Consider the following 22,389-nt stretch of genomic DNA (forward strand, 5'->3'; position numbering starts at 1 on the left):
TGGAGTAGGATATAGCTGAAAAGGGGAAGGGGAAGGGATATAACAGGGCAGACAGAATAGGATATGATGGGGGGGGAGGGGAATGAACTGCAGGAAGGAGAAACGAGATGAACAGGCAACTGGGACAGAGAAGGAAAGAAAAGGAACAGGCAGATCAACACGGATTAAAATAAATTTTGTAAATAATGCCCCTCCCCATGTGAGTGGCTAATTTCCAAAGGGATTCATGCTCTTCACACAATAAGTACCCCCCCCATCTCTCTCACACACAAACACATGTCATCAACTTCCCTGCACATGCAATACTTTTCATACTCTTAAGAGAAAACAATTTAATGAGAGATCCTGAATACTGCAGATTAGATACACAAAACATCCTTCTTGCATTGGGTCTTGATTGATGTTTCTAGAGATATTTTCTATCATTTGTCTACATTAGAAGCTAATAAAATGATCTCTTGTTCTAATTAGAGAAGCGATGGTGAGAAAGAAACGGAGAGCCATGGCACACTTCACTTTAGGCTTACGTTTTTATTGAGAAATTGTATTTTTCCAACTAAATTACTATTTAAAAATCATGATGACATTTGACCAGACTGGGCTACATTTCATGGCTTGCGATCCTTTGCTCTTTCTATGCTTTTTAAATTCCAGATGCATTCTGGTTTGGAGTAATTAGAAAAAATGTTACATCAATAGCTTGCGGCTATTAAAAAAAATTAAACTTCCTTCCTTTCTGTCAGTGCCCCAATCTTGACCCTTCATTATTAAAATTTTATACTGTGTGCATAGCCTATGTTCAAGTAGATCCTGGAACAGCCTAAAGCAAAAAATAATTGAAATATAAGAAGACATTCATTCTAAATTTTGTATCATTTTTTTTTATTCCTAGAGTTGTTGAGTGCAGCAACTTCAATTTCAACTTCACCATGGCTGCCATTCAAATCAGCAGCCATACTGAAAGAAAATGTAAAATGCCCCGTGGAAGAATTGTAACATTAACATGGTGCAACAGCACCCAATTTACAAAATTTGGGATGTAATTTATAATAACAATCAGGCATCCACCATTAATTGTAATGCTTTAAATTGCTGGCTATTCCTGTTTATCATTTAGTACTATTCCTTTTACTGTGTAAGTGATGTAATTTATGACCAACTCCAACAGCTCGGCCAATAAATAACAATCAACTTGAAAGTATTAAAAGTTTTATTAATCAATGATCACTAAATAAATATTTTCATTTTTCCTCTCCAAAAACACCAAAAAGCTAAAACCCAGTGCAACTCATAAGAAGTAGGTTTCAAAAGTGTTTTAAAACATTTTAAAGTGATTGTGGAATATCTGTCTTTGAATGAAAGGAATTGTTCTATAGGAAACAAAATATTCTGAATATGCCAAGGGTGCTTTTTTCAAGACGCAACTGGACTTTCTGGTTTTTCTTTGAAAATGTTTCACTTCTCATCCAAGAAACTTCTTCAGCTCTGAAGAAGCTCTGAAGAAAAATCAGAAAGTCCAGTTGCCTCTCAAAAAAAAAAAAAAACACCTTTGAGACAACCATGACCTGGATGACTGAGAATCTCAATAGTCAGGTTATTCTGAAGACTTCAGTAAAAATAAGAGAAACACAAGGATCTTATGACCTTCAATTAGACTACTGTAAAACCTGGGAATAACCTATTGTGAAGAGATAGCTTTAAAAAAAGAAAAGAAAATTAGCAAAATACAATTATTATGGTCTCAGTGATGAATATATAATTTCCCTTTGCAAAGTTTAGCCCTAGATATGTACCACGTAATACAGGTGACACTTGAAAAATTAGAATATCGTGCAAAAGTTCATTTATTTCAGTAATGCAACTTAAAAGGTGAAACTAATATATGAGATAAGACTCATTACATGCAAAGCAAGATAGTTCAAGCCGTGATTTGTCATAATTGCGATGATTATGGCTTACAGCTCATGAAAACCCCAAATCCACAATCTCAGAAAAATAGAATATTACATGCAATCAATAAAACAAGGATTGTACATAGAATAATATTGGACCTCTGAAAAGTATAAGCATGCATATGTACTCAGTACTTGGTTTGGGCCCCTTTTGCAGCAATTACTGCCTCAATGCAGCGTGGCATTGAAGCTATCCATCTGTGGTACTGCTGAGGTGTTATGGAAGACCAGGATGCTTCAATAGATCCTTCAGTTCTTCTGCATTGTTCAGTCTCATGTTTCTCATCTTTCTCTTGGCAATGCCCCATAGATTCTCTATGGGGTTCAGATCAGGCGAGTTTGCTGGCCAATCAAGCACAGTAATCCCATGGTCATTGAACAAGGTTTTGGTGCTTTTGGCAGTATGGGCAGGTGCCAAATCCTGCTGGAAAATTAAGTCAGCATTCCCATAAAGCTCGTCTGCAGAAGGAAGCAAGAAGAGCTCCAAAATCTCCTGGAAGATGGCTGTGTTGACCCTGGACTTAATGAAGCACAGTGGACCAACACCAGCAGATGACATGGCTCCCCAAATCAACACAGACTGTGGAAACTTCACACTGGACTTCAGGCATCTTGCAGTGTGTGCCTCTCCATTCTTCCTCCATACTCTGGGTCCTTGGTTTCCAAATGAGATGCAAAAGTTGCTCTCATCAGAAAAGAGGACTTTGGACCACTGAGCAACAGACCAGGTTTGTTTTTCTTTAGCCCTGGTAAGACGCTTTTGACGTTGTTTGTTGTTCAGGAGTGGCTTGACAAGAGGAATACGACGTTTGAAGCCCATGTCCAGAATCCGTCTGTGTGTGGTGGCTCTTAATGCACTGACTCCAGCCTCAGTTCACTCCTTGTGAAAGTCCCCAACACTTTTGAATTGCCTTTTCCTGACAATCCTCTCCAAGCTGTGGTCATCCCTGCTGCTTGTGTACTTTTCCCTTCCACATAACTTTCTATTAATGTGCTTTGATACAGCACTTTGGGAACATCCAACTTCTTTTGCAATTACCTTTTGAGGCTTTCCCTCCTTATGGAGGGTATCAATGATGGTTTTCTGCACAAATGTCAGGTCAACAGTCTTTCCCATGATTGTGATTCCTACTGAACCAGACTGAGAGACCATTTAAAGGCTCAAGAACCCTTTACAGGTGTTATGGCTTAATTAGCTGATTACAGTGGGGCACTTTGAACCTAGAATATTGCACCTTTTCACAATATTCTAATTTTTTGAGATTGTGGATTTGGGGTTTTCATGTACTGTAAGCCATAATCATCACAATTATGACAAATCACAGCTTGAACTATCTTGCTTTGCATGTAATGAGTCTATTTCATATATTAGTTTCACCTCTTAAGTTGCATTACTGAAATAAATGAAGTTTTGCACGATATTCTAATTTTCGAGTTTTACCTGTAAACACTGGATAGCTGGCAAAGATATGAAAAAACAGGATGGGCCTCTCTTGAAAATGAAGGGCAGACAGATGAACATAAGTGCATACTGCAACATAAGTCCACATGCCAATATAGATTAGTAATAATGAACAGAAAGGCTGCTCTAGACATATCAACAGCACAGTATTTCATATCAAGTGTATCCCTATGTCCACATACTAATAAGTATGTTCAATGGTAGAAGATCATTAGCTTAGTTTTATCTTTCTAATACTTTAATTTTTAATTAATTTTACTATTTGGTTTATAGCTACAACCAGCTTACAGAATTAATTAATTCTACTTTAGATTTTAATTACAATGTAATAGCTAATTAAACAAAGGGGGGGATACTTATCACAGATAATGCACTATAAAACTCCATGTGCCAATTATAATGAATGTCTTTTATGCCTCTCTGCTAGTCTCAAACAATCTTGATTTAAAAGTATTTAATGTGACTTTCCATTTTCTTATTTACAAAAGAATTTCACTTCCAGAAAGATGAAGGTTTCTTCTAACTGTACACCAGGAAAGCACTGAAACTTTTTTTTTGAAGTGTTGTAAAACTATTTCTCATAGTCTCATTCACGATTCTGTATTTGCATCTCGCAGTTTCTTTCTAAAAACACAGATATAAAATATTTGCATGAAAAGTTATCTGGGGATCTGATGAGGTTTCTTTCTTGATTCCTAGCCCCATATGCCACTATGCTGCTATAGGTATCACAACTTCACATAAAGCTATCATGCTTTCGTGAAATATAGCATCTCTATAGAAGAAGTGCTATGCAGTATCACATCATATGACACAGGTATAGGATCTAATGTGGACTATTGAAAGAATATTCATTCCATAGCTCTTTTTTCTGCTTATGACCACTATCACACAGGTTGAAGCCAAAATGTGTTAACCATATAGTATGTCAATAGCAATAGCAGTAGACTTATATACCGCTTCATAGGCCTTTCAGGCCTCTCTAAGCGGTTTACAGAGAGTCAGCATATTGCCCCCAACAATCTGGGTCCTCATTTTACCCACCTCGGAAGGATGGAAGGCTGAGTCAACCCTGAGCCGGTGAGATTTGAACCGCTGACCTGCTGATCTAGCAGTAGCCTGCAGTGCTGCATTTAACCACTGCGCCACCTTGGCTCAAATCTGCTATGTATAGGAGAAAATGTTGATAGTTAAACAAGAGTTTAAATTCTTATAAAGATTAACTGTAAAGGTGTGATAGCAGTGGTGGGATTCAATTTTTTTTACTACCGGTTCTGTGGGTGTGGCTTTGTGGGCGTGGCTTTGTGGGCGTGGCTTTGTGGGCATGGCAGGGGAAGATTATTGCAAAATCCCCATTCCCTCCCTACCCCACTAACCTGCTTTCCATCTCCGTTCTCCTGCTCAGGGCAACCAGCTGGGAGGCAGCAGGGTCGGGGCCAGCCTCTTTGCCCATTCTCCAAACTACTCAAAATTTCCGCTACCGGTTCTCCAGAACCTGAAAGAACTGGCTGAATACCACTTCTGTGTGATAGGGTATTTTTTAAAGCAAGATGGGCTTGTTTAAAAGAAACATTAATATAATTATTCTAGATTTTGTGTCTTGCAGTTTTGTCTCTTTGCAGTTTAGATCACTTCTGAATGTAATTCATACTTATTCCAAGCAAACATTGTCTTAGTCACACAATATATTAGTGAAAAACAATCTTACACACAGTGTTTGTTTAGTGACTACCTTGGATAGCAACCCTTTGCAAATATGACAGTAATAAGTAGTAATAAAATTCTTTTTTTTTACTAATGTATACTCTTTATTACCAAATTGTGTGAACTCTCACCAAATACTGTCACAGCTGATTCAGAACACAACCATTTTACTTAGCAATCTGGTCATAGGAAGGGAACTCAGCTGAATTAAGTCCACCACTAAAATAAAATATATTTATTCTGGAATTTAACATGACACAGACTGAGAGCTGGGATAAGAATCCCTTTAATTGATGACTATGCCAAATTGCTTTCCCCCATCTCAATGTATACAATGATCTGGTCTTTCAGGATGTGCAAAACTATTTTGAAGAATGATTTCTCAAATGAGTTCTTTAACATATCCAAAACAAACAGCAACTCCAATATAAAAGTTCTACAGTAAAACATATTTAGCAAGAATAAACAACAATAGGCGTCTGCTCCCATTAATCTTGAAATAGCATATTAGTTACCAGGGCAACAGCAACAACCACAGAAGATAAACTCTCCTTCTTGTCTAGTTCAACTTACAGAGATTTCATGCACATCTGCAAATAGTATGCAGCAATATAGAAGGGTTCTGCTGTTGCTTTCTTCTGGGATAGTTATCTAAAAGCTCTGGTATATTCCATGAAGGTTTTCTGTCCCATTACTAACCAAGCTTGACTCTGCTTAGTTTCTGAGCCTAGAAACTGCCTGTCAAAAAATTCAAAGGCTGTGGTAAGGAGACCTTTAGACTTCTTCAGTAGCAATTATTCAATCACAAGGAAGTGCAATAAAATGCTTTTAAATCTGATATGGTGATATTCATTGTTACTTAGCACATTCACCTAGTCCAGTTGCTTATTTTTGCTTATTTTTGGATCTTTCCTAACCTGGTCAAGGGTTGCCATTGTAAGGATTACAGAATTTTCTCTCACACCTTCTAATCTTATTTATTACCTCAATACTCCTTGCATCAGGAGAGTATTGGCAAGGCTCTACTGCATCAGATAACTCTTCTACTATTAGGCAAGTCATGGCTAATAGACAGTGTTTCATGTGTTGTCACGCATGGTTTCATGTTCTGAAAGCAATACCTTCTGTTTTCATCCATTTTAAATCCAATTTCATTTCATGGCTAGGATGTAGGAAAGACCTAGGCATTTTATGGCCAATAGGCTGTTGTGGCCCAGCAGGAGCCATTGGAGCTGCCGATGGACTCCGATAGCGAGGGACCCTATGAGTCAGCTCTGGAACATGTGGAGGACCCTGGGCAGGGTTCAGACTCCGAACAGGGACCAGAGAGGCTGGTTGGCCCCCAGGAGGCCCTTGAGGCATGGAGCAGTGGTGAAGATCAAAGGGAGTTTGTCCCTGACGTCAGGCACTGGAGCAGTGGTGAAGATCGAAGGGAGTTTGTCCCTGACGCCAGGCAGAGGAGGGCGGAGAAACGAAGGCAGCAATTATGGAGACAGACTCATAGGAGATAATCAGGCCCAGGTGGTTGTGGTTTGGCTCCTCCCAAGAGAGTATATAAGAAGAGACTTTGGGAGGAGACCTTTTGCAGGACACAACCATTTATACCAAGCTGGAGAAGCTCTTGTGTGTATTGTATCTCTTATCTGTGGGAGTCTGGGTTGCTGCCAATATCTTGTCTGTGAGTAATTACTGTGACTAAAGCGTGGCTAACAGTAAGCTTGTGTCGGCGTTACTCACCGGACAGAGTGGGGTCAGAACATAGGCTATGCCCAACCATTCATCTATCCCTGTCCAACCCGCAGCATCATTAGAATTAGTGGTGGGGAGCCATCATTGCAGGGTGGCATCAGGGAGTGTCAGGGGATATGGCATTGGTAGAGGCAGAGTGACAGTGGAAGTCCTCCTTAACAGTCCCAGTTTTCTCATGTGATCCCTTGGGAAAATTATTTGCCCACCCCTGAACTAGGAAATGCTTGTGATACAGTCAACTGGATTTTAGGATATGCATGACTAGGTGGACAATGGAGAGAGTGTTTGATTCACTCTAGACTACTCTAGCCCAATTCTGACTGTATAATGGGTCATATAATAGGCTGACATGCTCGGACAAGAATTGACCTGGGGGATTGAGTGTCTAGATTAACATTTGACCTAGAAAAGTTAATTGTGTCAGTCAAGCTATGCTAGGACGCGATCCAATTCCGATGGGAAGTCATCACTTTGTATACTTTGATAAATACTTATCAGATCATCTAGCTATACTTGTATTTTCAAAGCTAATTCACAATATAAAATTAATAAAGAAATTATTTTCAGAAAATAGTAACTTCCTCATAATTGCTACCCTCTGCTGGGATCCATACATTCTCTATTGCTGTCCATATAAAAATAGTTTTGTAGTTGAAAGATTACATTACAGATACAGTAATTCACATGAAGGTCTGTATTATAGAACGTGTAACTTTCCGGATGTATTTAGTTCTATCGCTGAAATATATTTAAGGGCTATATAATGATTTAGATCCAGTGTTTGTCCTACTGCTGTCTTTTAGATGTATTTCAAAAACAAGAAAATTTCAGTGATATTCAAAGACAGAATTAGTACAGATTTGAGGATAAAAATCACCATATCAGCAGCATCTCTTAATCCCTGAGATCAGAGTAGGGCACTATTCAAGATGCCACAGCTATTTTTTGGTATGGTCAGATCCTCATAGCTTCTTTCCTGCCTTCTTAGTTATGAAAAATACACCATTGGTTAGAGAAATAAAGCAGGAAACTGTTCATAAGGCTAATATACATCAAGAAAACCTCCAGTGCATGCCACTTAAAAGCTAATGGTCCCTCAAGCCAGAGAATCAAAGAACGGGATTCCACATTTTTTAGCTTTGACCCATTATGTGAAACAAAACCCTAAAGGAGCAGCTTTACTAATACAAGCCAGTTGAGTCTTTTGTTTCATTTAAGCCATGCTTGCTTACATAAGAGAAAGATCAATAGAAAGAGACAGAGACTTGACCTCAACCCACCTGCTGAGATCTTCTGAATAGCACATTATATTATGAAATAGGCCCCCCTCCATAGCTGCATTCCTCCTGCTACTGTTATCTATCACTAACTGCCAATTATAATACAGACATATTTTGTAAAACATGATCCATCAAAGTCTCAACTGTGCTTTAATAGAAAATGTCAGAAGAAGATTATGGCATGTATATTTAACCCATTAATACATTGTACATCCTGGCATTTCAGTAGCTATGAAAACATTCAGAGGACAGTGAAGTAAAAACGTGTTTGCAAAAGGTTGATTAGATGTTAATGTATACTACTATTCATCATTGTTAGAATAAAAATAAACAAACACATAAATTGGGGGCACACTCATGACAATCTTCAACATGAATGTGTATTTCAATTGGTCTGACTTTGCCCTGTATCTAGTAAATTCCAAATTTATTTTCCAAATCTCCATTATCTATAGGGCAAAAAATGTGGGAAAGAACTACTCCAGGACCTTTTATAAAGTATGTTATGTTGTGTTGTGTTGTGTAGTTCTCACCCTTATTGCAGCATTCTATTAGACTCTTCCTTTTCTGATTACTGAATAAGAACATGGGCTCCAAACCCCAGGCCACCCAAGCAGCGAGTGACTATGTAAAACTCCATTTGCACAAGTGGTGGGTGCACGCGCATGCTCCTGCCACTCGCACAAAAACATCCTATCTCGATCTGCTGCCACCACTTCAGCCACTGCCATAGCCAAAGTATTTTTTAAAAGCCATGGGTGACTAATTTTGATTTTTAATTGTTCAGATCTAGGAGGTATCTTCAGAATCAAATCAAAGTCAGTTTGACTTTTTTTAAAGTGTTCTTTACATACCCCCAAATATGTTTTCCAAATAATCACTCTACTGAAGGCAGAATATTTTATTTATTTATTTAATCAATTTGCATGGCCGCCCAACTTGCAGCTGTAACTCTTGGGGCTAGCACTGGATTAAATGTAAGTCAACAAAAAGTAACAGAAATAAATAAAAAAGAAAAGAAAATATATCTGAATCCAACCCCAACTGCCCTCTTAACCCTTATAGAACAGGCTCAACCATTGCTCTAACCAATACCCAGGCTCAGTAACATATTATGGGAAGGCAGCGATGTTCCACTGGGCAGGTCCTGCAACAGAGACCCATAGTACTCTATAATGGATGCTTGTGCTGAAGCTCTGGTTACATGTCTTTGGGACAGCTCTTTGCCTATTTTTATTGTCCTATAGACAGCAAATTTTGCACTTGGTAACTTTGGTAGCCCAAAGTAACTCTTGTGTAGACTCATCACTTATTTTCCTTTTCAGGAGGGACATAAATCTGCTGTTGTATTAATAAAGCAAACACTTTGAGATATTGTTATATTAGTTCAGTGGCTTCTAAACAAGGCTGTCTTTTGGTAACTGTTACTTGGAAGCTTATGCTTATGTCAACTGTGATAGTACGTATCTAGCCACCTTATATTCTGTCAGACTCTCTTAATAGTCTTCTCTTTCTCTAAGTATCAGAGTCTTCTCCAACGATTCTAGCCTTTGTATTTTATGATTAAAACGTTTAAGTTTTAACTTCATTTTTAGTGATTCCAGTAGGCAGGTTACTTTCTCTAACGATATATGGTTTTGACCCAAAGCACTTGTAACCACTTTTGTTTAAATTCAAAGATAGCAATTTTTCTTACTTCAGGCATTCTCTTGGTCCAGCTTTCTCAGCCACTGGGAAACATTATTTACAATATACATCTTGTGGTCATTGTACTGTAATTTCTCTCAGTTTAATACTTTCTCTAGATCTATCATAATCTTTCTCCCAATCTACAGATATCTTGTTGTATCTTGCCTTCCATTGCCCCCTTTGTGAAATTGTGTGCAGCCCTCCCAAGCTCCATTTTCACTGGCAGAGGGTTGCAGGAGGCCATGGCAGCCTAAAACAGAGCTTGTGAGGGCTGCAGGCAGCACACCCAAACTCCATTTTTGCTGGCAGAGGGTTGCAGGAGGCCACTGCAGCCAAAAATGGAGCTCGGGTGCCTGTTTTCGCTTGCAGAGTGCTTGGGTCAGCACAGGCACCCCCGACATGAGTGACATTGAGCTGGCCACGTCCATTCTGGCCACGCCCATCCCAGCCCCCAAGGTCAAACACAACTCTTATGCATCTCTCAATGAAATCGAGTTTGATACCCCTGAGATAGATGATAAATATAGATAGATGATAGATAGATAGATAGATAGATAGATAGATAGATAGATAGATAGATAGATAGATAGATAGATAGATAGATAGATAGATCTATTATCAGAAAAAGTAATCAAGTTGCTGAGGGAAACAGTCTTTTAGGATAACGGTTATTTTGAAGTCACTGTTGTATTATATTTGTGTAGTCTTATTGGTTCTTGCAGCTACCTCATTTGTTTCATTTATTATTTGTTATCTTAGCTCTGGTGTATTGATTGTAATAAAACTTTTTTTTCTTTTAAATGTCATATCTACCTCATTCTAATATTTTAAATGCTAACTAACACATGTGGTACAGTTCAGCCTTTATGAACAACACATTGTACTTAGCAAAAATCTTTAAGTTAACTGAATTACAACCTTTCTCTTATAATAACTATTATAAAAATGCCGAAACATTCTAATTAAAAAGTAAAATGTACTACAGGAGGGTTTTTTTTCTCAATGGGTTTTATAAGATGGATCTGTGCAGAGAAGTAGAAAAAAAAACCTTTCAAAAACCCTGAGTTCAATGGCAATTACTGCAAGGTAAAAGCAATAGGAAAGCAATCGTGTTAATCCAATAAATTCATGGCATGTACTGCTACTCTTTAGTGTTTGTATAAATGTATATATTTCTGGTTGCATTAAAGAAAACAGATTTTTCAGGTTATCCAGTGCAAAATTGATGTCTTGATGTCATGTAAATAGGCTTCGATTCTGTGAAACAGGAGGAACTCTCCTGTTCTAGCCTTACTTATGCCATTGATAATTGCAGCAATAAGTAATTAATAATAATAAAAGATTAATAATTCACACCCAGAGAACTAGAATTAAAAGCTAGGCCAGAAGTCCTGCATACACGTTTAATTTTTTTAAAAAAAAATCTATGGTCCAAAGAGACACTCCAGCTATTCATGGAAGATAGGGGTGAGTTCCGGCAGTCACCCCCTGTACGAGCTTGATGTGCATTGTGCACGCGTGCGCAGTGCAATAAAAATTGTTGTGTGTATGCGCAACAGCAAAAAACAAGATGGTAGTGCCTACAGTGCCTCCCAGAGAATCGGTTAGGGAGTGTGACAGGCCTGGGTCACTGCTGGTTCCAGAGACCCAGGCCATAAACCACTACCGGTTCACCCAAATCGGTCTGAACCGGTAGGAATTCACCACTGATGGAAGATCAGAATAACAGAACAATTACATGACATATAAAGGTAACCACAGCATGGTGAAGTCTGGGGTAAGTATAATATCTGATCGAGGATGATAGAAAACTCCAAAACTCTTTGAATGTAAAGGAGTTATGGGGGAGATTGGAGAATGCCTAGTTTAACATCCTTCCTAGTTCAGGAATCCACTATTACAGCAAGCGGTATATAAGAATAAGTGCTATTCCTATTTCCAAGCCATAGCCATTCAGCTTTTGCTTCCATGCCAAGCAAAGGATAAGTCCAACTCTTCCAAAGCATTGTTTCATTGCTGAAATGTTCTTACTATGTATAAGGATTTTTCCCTGATATCTAACTGAAATCTATTCACTGTAGTTTAAATCCACGGTGTCTTAGAGAATAGCTTAAATACCAATGAATCAAACTTCAGCAGTTCCAATCAAAACAGTGGTTTTTGTTTTAATTCTTTGGAAATAGGATATTATCCTTGTGTGTCTTCTTCAGACTTCTTTACCAAAGCCTCAGGTGAGTTCTGATTTGTGATTCTGATTTCATATTTGATAACACAGTGGCCATATGATTTATACACTGAAAAATCTGCATTGGCTGTTAATTGCTTACTCGCACAAGTCAAAGTGTTGATATTGAACTAGAAAACTTATAAACAGTTTAGGACCTGACCATGAGACCATGTCTGTCATTATGCCTCTATTCAAATTATAAGGAGTTGACCTTCTCACAAACCCACTTCTGGAAGCCTGACTATCTGGTGTGTGGAAAAGCAATTTTTATGTGGCACTCCCTAGAAAGTTGTCTTGGCCCACTCTTTAATCTATTCCACCATGCTTTTAACTGTTGTTTAATTTCATTTTAATGTTTGATTTCTTTAAACGTGGACATCGGTTGTGTTAATGCTGCTTTGTTTACATTTTGCAATTTCTTTGCTGTCAAGTGGCAGGGTACCAATCTAATAATTCATAAAGCTAAATATTATCCCAGAGTTGTACAGCTTGCAGATTCCTGTAGCATTGAAAAACTGTTTGTATTCATTTTTAACCTAGTGACTGTATTGTTAAAAGTTACAGCTGAAGATATTTATCCATTTTCTGTGCTGGCATTGAGAGGTCATGTTGCAGTGGCTTTTTGTAAGCCTGCTCTCTCCCTTTGCTGTCTTTGCTTTCTCTCTGGAGTCTGTCCAACTGAGATTTTTAATTGCATTTCAGTCCATTTCCCAACATAATCAGAGGTGGTATTCAGCTGCTTCTCTCCGGTTCGGGTGAACTGGTAGCGACAGCTGCAGGAGGCTCCACCCACCCAGCACGACGTAATGTGCGAGCACTGCACATGCACATGCTCACATTTGCAAACCGGTAGGGAAGGTAAGTGAATCCCACCTCTGAACATGATGCATCCCCTCCCTTTCCCTTATTGCACTACAAAAGATATGGGCAGAGGTAATTCTCTTGATAAAATAATGAAGAGCACCCCTTGACCAAAGCAAGATAAAGACACCCTGGAAAGTATTATTCTACATCTGAGGTTCGAACAGTCTATTAAGGCCAGTGCTGGGAGAAGGGAAGAGAGAGGAAGAAGAAATACAGCCCCATCCCGCTATTACTTTGGGACCAGTCACAATGTCGGGCTGTTTTCTCTGGCCCTGCAGCTGCTGGCCTCCTCCTCCTCCTCTCCCCATGCCCCCAGACTGGTCACCTACTGTGCCACAATGTGCTCTCCAGTTCTTAACATCAGTCTGCTCCAGCAGCAATGCCAGGAAACTATTTACTGCAGGAAATAACTGTGATAAGAGGCTAAAAATAGGCTTGTGAAGGAGGAAAAAGAGGGGGGCAGAGATGGAACACATTTGGTTGAAAGATCTGTTGACACAAAAGGAAATAAAGCTGTTAAAAAGTGAAGCAGTGCACACAAACAACACACAAGAGACATACACCCTTCAAAGGAAAATATCTCTTGGGTTACAGCAAACCAAGGCAAATTTTGGTTATGACTGATTCTCTCCCTCCCTCTCTCTCTCTCTCTCTCTCTCTCTCTCTCTCTCTCTCTCTCTCACACACACACACACACACACACACACTCATCTATCTACCTATCTATCTATCTATCTATCTATCTATCTATCTATCATCTATCTATCTATCTATCTATCTATCTATCTATCTATCTATCTATCGAACTATCGAACTATCGAACTATCGAACTATCTATCTATATCAACTATATATCCTATATAGATATACTAGAAGGTTGCAGCTTATTTCTTCTGCCTTCTTGGCTTTGAGGACAGCCCCAAAGAGTTTCCTTATAGCTTTCATTGTGTAGGATCAACTAGCCCACCTGATTACCGGTAATCACTCACAGAAAAGATATCGCTGTCATCAAGACAAGCCTTCTGATCATCCATTCCATAGGCTGGGAAAGGCTGCTTGCCATGTTGCTATGATTTTCATTCTGTTTCCTATTTGCTTTTTTCTTTTTGACAGGCTGGGGCAATTGCATCTTATTAGATTTGATCCTCTGAACACTAAGTGTGAATGGTGTTTGTGGAGGAACCAAAGAGCAGCACCCTTTGCTTCTCCTCCTAGTTCCAAAGAGAATGTAGAGGACTGAGGCAACCCATTATATCATACATAGAAATATAGTACTGACAACTCACAGATGGAATAGTGATCAAACATTTTAGTTTCACTTTGCTCTCATCCTTGTGGTGGATAAGAATTTGTCTCTATTGTTTCTGCCTTTTCCAGAAGCTGCAGGTGACAGCTGTCTTGCTGTTTCTGGTTTCAAACACTGACTCACAAACAGTTGATAAGGAAGTTCACAGTTCAATCAAGGTCAACAAGAATACAACAGTCAAAGAGTGCAAAAAGAGTATCTGACAAAACATTGCTTGAATGATTTGCTTTTAACAGGAACATTCAGAATAGTCTGAAATCAGTCCAAGATTCCAAGAGTCAGGTCAGGGTTGTCAGACAATCCAGATGTTAGAATTTCACAGGAAGAATCCACACAAATGTAATGCAAGAACTATCTATCAGACAGTTCCTTCCAGTTAAAAAAAACCCTGCCTCAAACCTGCTTCTAAAATCAGCTTTGATTTGGCAAGGAGCGTCATAGAACATCTCTGTTCTACTCACCAGGTACAGAGGCCTTATGTAATTATCATCTGACTGATCCAGCTGTTCAGATGATGCCTGGTTCTGATCAGCCTTGTGATCCCTGGCTTTCTTTCCTGAGGTTGGCATACACAGGTTCAGCTGGAGCAACTTCTTCAGAATCAAATTTCGAGTTTAAGCCCTGGACCTGGGCCCTAACAAAGCTGCCACTCCTGCAAGGAGAAGGAGCAGAGTATGGCAGAATCTTTCTCTCTTCTTTCCCACATTTAGACCTTATTAGATGGGTGGCAAAGCACACAAACCAAGTCACCAATGGCCAACAGAACTCAGCTTGCTTCTCTAAATACCTTCCTTGCCTAGTTGGGTTGGGGGAAGTAGACATTTTTTGGGGGAAACTGTCTTTTCAGCTATCACCTTACAGTTTTTTCACTACCATGTGGTGACAGTCTGCCATGAACTCTACAGAGGGGGAACGCTTAGGGGAAAGCAAAAGTAACTGCTGTATGTTCCCAAGATGCTGCTTTAAGGTCACCTGGCTAGGAGAAGAAGACAGATGCATACCACTCTATGCTTGAAGTGACATTCTGAACACATCTTGTTTGAATCTGATTGATCAGGGAGACGGTCAGCAATGGGAGGCAGTTAAGGGATGGAAATTGAACTTAGGGATTTTGGCACATGATTCTCAGTTCTGGCTATGCATTACTGCAATACACTTGACTTCTAATAAAAATATACCTTTCTCAACAAATAGAGCCTAGGATGGTTTCTATTTAGAGCATGAGTATCAAACACGCGATATCGTATGACGTATGGTGACTTTTTCCCCCTTCACTAAACCAGGTGTGGGCGTGGCTAGTACGTGACGCATCTGGCATGCGGGCCACAAGTTTGATACCCCTTATTTAGAAGTTTAAGCACTGGCAGGTCTGACACTACCTTTCTGTGTTTGTGATTTCTGCCCATCATCCACTGCCAACATACTTTCTTGGAGGAAAAGATCACTAATGAGACAGTAATGCAAGTGGACAGACACCTGCTGGCTGTTGGAGCCAGTGTGACACTGATAGATCTATTTCTGAGTGTTTTTCAGTCCTACTACTATTGATTAAGTATTTTTATAAGATATCTAATCTGGACAAACTGACATATAAGAGATGTGTTACTACATAATACTTGATCCTTTAGGCTGTATGCATTGCATGATAATTCAAGAAATGCTCTATTTCAAGATAATATTCTTATAAAAGATCTAATGTGCTCAAAATATTTTCAGATTATTTTAAATTCAGAATGGACCTATTAAGCATTTTATCAGCAAAAGGATCAAAATTATACTGGTGATCTAATATATTCTATAAAGCTTGCAACTTCAAATACAATCTTCGGAACTAATTCATGATCAAATAAAAATCCAAATATTTGCCAAGATTTCATTGGGGTTGAATAGTAACTTTTGAATTAAAATCAAAGGAGGATCTCAATTCTGAAATTTCTTCTTCCAGCCAAAGAAGATCTCTAGCTTCAAGGGGTTTTATAGTTTAAAAATGTGGAAAATAAAATATTCATTTCCCAACTGGCAACTTAATTTCTACGATACAAGTCTGAGGGGTGCCTTAAGAAAGAAAATAATGTAATAGAACATACATTGACTTACTTAAAATAATGTGAAAGAATAAAAACTAGGAAGAAGCCTTAAAATGTCAATCAATCTTGAAAATATATTAATTCTAATTGTATTTATCTTACCCACAAATATCTAAAGAATTTTAGTCCATGCATCTAAAATGAACTGGTTTCACTTGTGTAAAAATTGGGGATAGGTTTAAATTTACAAGTTGAAAACCTTCCCAGAAACCATTGTACCAAAATAAATGAAGGAGTCAGAACAAACTCCTAAATATGGGAAGCAAATTTACTTATTACTGAGTTCCAATGGCATAAAATCCAATATATGCCAGTTTAAAGTCTCGGTCCAGACAAGATTTCAAATTCTTGCATTAAGAAAATGAGATTTGGAATTGAAGTTTTGGAGTTCTCTGTAAAACACAGCATAAGCTATCTGTGTGTAGATGATACATTCTAGTTCACCTACTGCAGTCTTTACAATATTTTCAAAATTCCTAATGGCATATGCAATAGGTGATAAAAGCAAATTAAAAAAAGAAGGCAGAGGGCCTTCTGACCTATACCAGAACAGATGGATACTAAGAATGTTTTTGATAAAATTTCTTGGAAGCTTCTTAAATAGGATTTAACTTTTTATTGGTTTCCCCCAAGTTTTAGTTAACGGCTGTTCATGAAAATCTAATACATGCCTATACAGTTCCATTTTCTGAAGTAAGGTAAAGGTTTACTTACTTAAGAAGAGATAAGTACAATGAGAGTTATTATATTGATGATCTTTTCTACTTCATAAAGCAATCCTTGATATCATCCTTGTTTGAATGCTGTGTGGTGAAAATCTGATTTAGGGACAAAGAATTATAAAAGTATAGATTGGGGACTATTAAAATTATACCTCAGGTATGGTAGCACCAGCACCCCTAAAACAGTTAAACAGATATGCAAATCATATTTTGCCAGTCCTCTCCATTTTTGAAAAATGTATATTTCTAAATGTGCATTTATACAGATCAGTTAGTGCATGAGACTATAATTTGTTTGTTTGTTTATTGGATTTATATGCCGCCCTTCTCCCAAAGGACTCAGGGCGGCGTACAACATAAAAAAACACATGTTACAAAAGTTAAAAAGGAAATTAAATAAAGTATCCAAAAACAAACCCAATTAATATTAACAATAAAATTTTAAAAATTAGATTAAAATTAACAATTAAATTAATCATTTATTTTATTCTGTTCAGGCCAGGCCGGCTTGCTGGAAAAGCCAACTTTTTAGGGCGCCTCGGAAGGACAGGAGTTCGGGGATTGTGCGAAGCTCTGGGGGCAGCTCATTCCAGAGGGAAGGCGCTCCCACAGAGAAGGCTCTCCCCCTGGGGGACGCTAGCTGACATTGTCTGGCTGACGGCATCCTGAGGAGGCCAACTCTGTGGGATCGCACTGGATGGTGGGAGGCTACTGGTGGCAGTAGGTGGTCTCGCAAGCACCCTGGGCCTAAGCATAATGACTTTTTGTGTCTCCTCCTCCTCCTCCTCCTCCTCCTCCTCCTCCTCCTCCTCCTCTTCCTCCATTTTGATGTGGCTGTCATAATTTTCTCGCCTTTATCCCCCATAGGATAAAATTGTTACTGAATTAAAGAGTGGATGACAAAGCTTCACCATCTATTATAGCTTTCTCTGTTGCCCTCTGTACTGGTGATCTTGAATCAGTGCCAAATCTAATATTCCGTAAACAATTTTACTCTGCTAGAGCAGCATCTGCAAAGAAATTCTTTTTTTTAACACTGCTGCCAGAAATAACACACAGGCAATTAACCTCTGCCATTTTCAGAAAATTAAATATAAAGCTGACATCACATCAACAAACTAAACCAAGAAAATGTGAGGAAATAAATATTAAACACACACTTTACTCCCTCACTCAGACACCTAAAGGTGCTTTAGACCCATTGGACCATTTCCCCCTCTACATTCTCCTAACATGTTCGTGTTTTGTTTCAGCTCTAGTTTTCATATATCGTAGGTTTTCACAATCCTTATTATTAAGGATTCCAATTATTAAGTCTTCAAGTTGCACAAATAGAGGGTGAGCAGAAACAACAGATTTCAAACAGCCCGTGTTGCATGGCTAGCAAAAAAGAGGAAATCTGTCCCTTTGAAACTGCATAGGAAACAGATGTACTTTTTGGCACACTGTATCAAAGATAACATCAGTCTGAAATTGATGTTCTTCTTATTAGTCCAATATGGAATGATATCTGACGGCAATTGCTTCATCAACACTGACCAACTGTGCTTCACATTCATTCTTTGAGGTTCCTTACAGGATTTTTCTTTCTTAGTGTATTACCTCCCAGGATGGAGATTGATGCTTATCTTTCAGGATCTTGCCATTAAAAATTGCATGGGTACTCTCACCAATATTAACCTCAATCTGTTATTATTTTATAATTAAACTGCCTAATTATTCTTCTTGCAACAGTTTTCGAAGACTGCTCTTGCTCTATTCATTATAATATTATACATGTAAAAAATCTCATATATTTAGAGCAGTAGTAATCAACCTGCTCCCTACCGCCCACTAGTGGGCGTTCCAGCTTTCATGGTGGGCGGTAGGGGTTTGATGTAACTCTGTTTTATAAATTTTATAAAGTTACTTCCCTACTTTATAAATCACCATTACTGTGGAACCGGTGGGTGGTTAGAAAATTTTACTACTAACAGAGATACAAAAATGGGCGGTAGGTATAAAAAGGTTGACTACCCCTGATTTAGAGTAAAATGAATTCTGCATTCACTTCCATCTCTTAACTTTATAAAATAAATACCAGTGTTCATGTTTTGTAGAAGACAATGAAGACTCCCTTGACTTGAATATTTTCTAGTTAATTGAGAAAGCCAAAAAGAACTCACTATGTGTTCCATTAATGACAGAAGCTTCCATTGTATAAAATGCTCCATCATCTGTCTCAAAGAAAGATAATTTTAAACATCTGCAAAATGAGGACATGTGATAGCAGAGAAAGGCTGAGCAGGTGGAACACTATGCAGATATACATGCCACCAGAGAGTTTTTCAGCACTGTAAAGGCAATTTATGGTCCTTCTAAAAGAGCGTAGTTCTCTCCCCCACCCCAGGTTGAGCCTGATCAAAGACTAGAAAGGAGTGGATAACTATGAACTGAACACTTTTCCAATCTACTCCCTAGGCTAGGCACATTTGATCCTGATGTCCAACAGCAGATTCCTCAGCTTCAACTCTAGTATGCCCCAGCCTAGACTTTCAGTTCAGTTCAGTTTATTAAATTTATATGCTGCCCTTTCCCCCCGAAGGGGACTCAGGGCGGCTCACAACTCGAACCGGGGAAGGGGGATACAGACAAAAGATTTAAAAAACAGCAAGCATAACAATATATAATTTAAAACTCACAACAGTCATACCATTCGAGACTGGGGCAACAGCTCTTTAGCCCCAGGCCTGTCGGAACAGCCAGGTTTTGAGGGCTTTGCGGAAGGCCTGGAGGGTGGTGAGGGTTCGAATCTCCACGGGGAGTTCATTCCAGAGGGTCGGAGCAGCCACAGAGAAGGCTCTCCTCCGGGTAGTCGCCAGTCGACACTGACCGGCGGATGGGATTCGGAGGAGGCCTAATCTGTGAGATCTAATCGGTCTAGTGGAGGTAATTGGCAGCAGGCGGTCTCTCAAGTACCCAGGTCCAATACCATGAAGGGCTTTATAAGTGACGACTAGCGCCTTGAAGCGTATCCGGAGACCAATAGGCAGCCAGTGCAGCTCGCGGAGGATAGGGGTTACGTGGGTGAACAGAGGTACACCCACGATCGCTCGCGCGGCTGCATTCTGGACAAGCTGAAGTCTCCGAATACTCTTCAAGGGCTGCCCCATGTAGAGCACGTTGCAGTAGTCCGGTCTAGAGGTCACAAGGTCCTTGCTCTACTGATGTGATCAAGAAACGATCTTGCAAATGAACTCAAAGCAACAGGGCATTCCTGCTGAGATCTACAAAGCACTAAACCCAAACACCTTACAGACATTCCAAGTCATCTTGGAAGACATCTGGCTCACACAGGAGATGCCTGACAAGCTTCCACAATCTCCTCATCATAGCTCTTTATAAAAAATAAGGGAAGAAAACGAGACTGCAGAAACTACAGAGGTATCTCACATCTGTCAATGGCAGACAATTCTTCTGAACAGACTTGTCACTGTCTGTAGAGGAAGCCACTTTAACATCTAGCCAAAGGAACAAGAAGCTGTGGCTGCTGACAGAACTTGCTGGCAAACCCTTTAAAACAGCTGCCACCAAAAACAGGCTGCATCTCAGAATAGCACTTATATTTATTACAATGGCTTTCCAGTGCCAATATTATGTTGGACTATACACTTCCAGACAGGGACTGCAAAACTACCTCTGTGTCCATAGATAAACTGCTCAACAGGATGTGTCTTCTTGAAACCTAAAAGACTACCTGTACAATTATAGAAAGGCCTTTGATTGCATTGATCATGTTAAGCTGCAACGTGTGTTTAGAAATATGTGAATCTCAGAAAATCCCATTTTCTTCCTGAGAGCTGAAAGCCACAATACAGACAGAACATGCTGGAACAGACTAGCTCTAGGTTGGCAGATGAGAAAAGCCTGAATACTCTCCCCTTATTCATTCAATTTATATGCTGAATATATTTTAAGGGAAATTACATTGGAAGAAGATAAGCATTGTTTGAAAATTGCAGGAAAAAAAAATCAAATAACTACCCTATGTGGATGACACTGCTCTGATGTTTGAAAAGCAATGTATCTGCAGGGACTAGTGAATTAAGGGGCATAGTGAAAAAAACCCAAGCCTAAAATTAAATATAAACAAGATTGAACAAATAACAACAGATAGTACAACCAACCTTAGAAGTGCCATTGAGGATATTAGAGTGGTGCTTTGGATTTTTAGGCTCAACCATGAACGGTAAAGGAGCAAGTGTCAAAAAATATACTTTAGATTAACAACTGGTAGAAAAGCTATGAAGACCTTGGAAAAGATACTTAGATACCAGGGACGTGCAGTCAGGGGAGGCAGGGGAGGCAGAGCCTCACCACTGTCATCATGAAAAGAAAAAAAAATGATGACTCTGCTTAGTGCTTAACTGTTTAAAAAAGCCTCTAAAAAAGTGTCCTCTACAGGAGCGGCAGGAGAACGAGGTGCCTCATCTATGATCACTCAGTGATTTATGTGATTTATGATCACTCGAGCAAAGCTAAGCAAGGGTTAAAAGCCAAAAAATTCCTGACGTAGATGAGGCACGTCATTCTCCTGCCTCCTGTGGAGGGCGTTTTTTTAGAAGCTTTTTTAAACAGTTAAGCAGAGTCATCCACATGATGACTCTGGCAGCTCAGCCTGACCTCAGCTCTTGCCTTTTTCCTTTTACATTTTTTTTCTTTTCATGATGGCAGGCAAGAGCAGAGTTGAAATCCTATCTGAAACAGCTGGAAAAGGTACGTGTGGGTCAGAGGGAGCGGGAGGAATTCATCCTCCTGGTGCAACTTTCTGTGTGTTGTGTGTGTGTGTGTGTGTTTGAGGGGGGGAGCATATTGAGACAGTTCTTTAGTTTATGCACTATGTAACACTCTAATACTATGCCTTTGGGTCTTCTGAAATTTTAATTATCCAATCATAAGCAAAAACAATGTTTTCAGTAGAATGAATTTCCACTTCTACTTACACCTGCCAAACAAAATGCTGCTAGTGGTATTGCTAACATGGGCTGAGGAGGAAAAGCTAAATTTTCTGAATCCTGGTGCAACTTTGTGTGTGTGTGTGTGTGTGTGTGTGTGCGCGCGCGTGTTTGAGAGAGGGGGGAGGGAGGGAGGGAGAGAGGGAGGAAGGAGGGGAAGGGAGAAGAAAAAGAAAGAAGGAAACTTATTTAGGAAAGGAGAAAAACAAATGCTGTCGCTTTAAATCGGAACTGAGCATGCCTGGCTGTGGAATTCTGGGAGTTGAAGTCCACAAGTCTAAAAAAATTGCTGCCTCACCACCAGCCATAAAACTCACCGCATATCACTGTAGATACAGTAATTGTCTTTAACT

Source organism: Thamnophis elegans, chromosome 1 (genome assembly GCF_009769535.1).
Source record: "Thamnophis elegans isolate rThaEle1 chromosome 1, rThaEle1.pri, whole genome shotgun sequence".
Lineage (NCBI taxonomy): Eukaryota > Metazoa > Chordata > Lepidosauria > Squamata > Colubridae > Thamnophis > Thamnophis elegans.